The following is a 2500-nucleotide window of genomic DNA, read 5'->3' on the forward strand; positions in this document are numbered from 1 at the left end:
TTGTACTTCCACGTCGGAAGCCCCCGGGCCCGGGGGATCCAGGGTTAGGGTTGGGGTTAGGCAGCCCTGGCCGAAGTGGTGAGGGTTAGGGTTAGGGTTAGGCAGCCCTGGCCGAAGTGGTGAGGGTTAGGGTTAGGGTTAGGGTTAGGGTTAGGGTTAGGGTTAGGGTTAGGGTTAGGGAAAAGCTGTCGTTTTCCACCCGCTGCCAAGCTGCCGGTTTGTACTACCACGTCGGAAGCCCCCGGGCCGGGGGATCCATGGTTAGGGTTAGGGTTAGGGTTAGGGTTAGGGTTAGGGTTAGGGAAAAGCTGTCGTTTTCCACCCGCTGCCAAGCTGCCGGTTTGTACTTCCACGTCGGAAGCCCCCGGGCCCGGGGGATCCAGGGTTGCGGTTAGGGTTAGGGAACCCTGGCCGAAGTGGTGAGGGTTAGGGTTAGGGTTAGGGTTAGGGTTAGGGTTAGGGTTTAGGGTTAGGGTTAGGGTTTAGGGTTAGGGTTAGGGTTAGGGTTAGGGTTTAGGGTTAGGGTTAGGGTTAGGGTCGGGGTTAGGGAACCCTGGCCGAAGTGGTGAGGGTTAGGGTTAGGGTTAGGGAAAAGCTGTCGTTTTCCACCCGCTGCCAAGCTGCCGGTTTGTACTTGCACGTCGGACTTAGGGTTAGGGTTAGGGTTAGGGTGAGGGTGAGTTGCAGCTGCAGCGGCAGGCTTCTCCCCGAGTCCGCGACGGAGCCAGCCGCGCAGAGGCACCTTCTCCCAGGCACTCGCAGCAGTTTTTCTCACTCCCGGCCAAGCTGTCGGTTTGTACTTCCGCGTCTGGCTGCCCCCGGGCCGGGGGATCCAGGGCGGAAGGCCCGATGAGGTTGGATTCGGCCGCCGTGGCCGACCCGGGGTTCCAGAAGGCCGGCCGCGTTCCGAACCAGGCCCCCCTAACTGGCGCACGGGGCAAACTCAATAAGACCCGCTTTGGGATTCTCCGAGCAGGACTCTGAGCGGCGAGCGATTCCTCTCTCTCTCCGGTTGGGCTGGCCGGGGGGGAGTCTTAGGCAATTCAACCCAAATGCCTTGCAGGGGTGATGCCCCAAAGACTCAAAGACCAAGGGGCACAAGCCGGGCAGGACCGCAGGCAGTGAGCGCCCCCCGGGGGCCGAATCTGGGAAACAGGCCCAGGGACCACCCCGAGCACAGGGGAACCCGCCGGGAGGCCCCCCGCCGGCCGGGGGACCCCCGGAGCCAGGGGCCCCGGGGGCCAAATCTGGGAAAAAGGCCCAGGGACCTCCCCGACCACCGGGGAACCCGCCGGGAGGGTCCCCGCAGGCCGGGGGACCCCCGGAGCCAGGGGCCCCGGGGGCCAAATTTGGGAAAAAGGCCCAGGGACCTCCCCGACCACCGGGGAACCCGCCGGGAGGGTCCCCGCAGGCCGGGGGACCCCCGGAGCCAGGGGCCCCGGGGGCCAAACTTGGGAAAAAGGCCCAGGGACCTCCCCGACCACCGGGGAACCCGCCGTGAGGGTCCCCGCAGGCCGGGGGACCTCCGGAGCTAGGGGCCCCCGGGGGCCAAACCTGGGAAAAAGGCCCAGGGACCTCCCCGACCACCGGGGAACCCGCCGTGAGGGTCCCCGCAGGCCGGGGGACCTCCGGAGCTAGGGGCCCCCGGGGGCCAAACCTGGGAAAAAGGCCCAGGGACCTCCCCGACCACCGGGGAACCCGCCGTGAGGGTCCCCGCAGGCCGGGGGACCTCCGGAGCCAGGGGCCCCCGGGGGCCAAACCTGGGAAAAAGGCCCAGGGACCTCCCCGACCACCGGGGAACCCGCCGTGAGGGTCCCCGCAGGCCGGGGGACCTCCGGAGCCAGGGGCCCCCGGGGGCCAAACCTGGGAAAAAGGCCCAGGGACCTCCCCGACCACCGGGGAACCCGCCGTGAGGGTCCCCGCAGGCCGGGGGACCTCCGGAGCTAGGGGCCCCCGGGGGCCAAACCTGGGAAAAAGGCCCAGGGACCTCCCCGACCACCGGGGAACCCGCCGTGAGGGTCCCCGCAGGCCGGGGGACCTCCGGAGCTAGGGGCCCCCGGGGGCCAAACCTGGGAAAAAGGCCCAGGGACCTCCCCGACCACCGGGGAACCCGCCGTTAGGGGTCCCAGCAGGCCGGGCAGGCTGGTAGGGAGCGAGCGCCCCCCGGTGGCCAATTCTGGATATCGCTTTCCACCCCTGACCAAGCTGTTGCTTTGGACTTGGGCGCCGGAGTCCCCCTTCCCCCGGGCCGGGGGATCCAGGGCGGAAGGCCCGATGAGGTTGGATTCGGCCGCCGTGGCCGACCCGGGGTTCCAGAAGGCCGGCCGCGTTCCGAACCGGGCCCCCCTAACTGGCGCACGGGGCAAACTCAATAAGACCCGCTTTGGGATTCTCCGAGCAGGACTCTGAGCGGCGAGCGATTCCTCTCTCTCTCCGGTTGGGCTGGCCGGGGGGGAGTCTTAGGCAATTCAACCCAAATGCCTTGCAGGGGTGAGGCCCC

The sequence above is a fragment of the Mixophyes fleayi genome, unplaced genomic scaffold (assembly GCF_038048845.1).
Source record: "Mixophyes fleayi isolate aMixFle1 unplaced genomic scaffold, aMixFle1.hap1 Scaffold_126, whole genome shotgun sequence".
NCBI lineage: Eukaryota > Metazoa > Chordata > Amphibia > Anura > Limnodynastidae > Mixophyes > Mixophyes fleayi.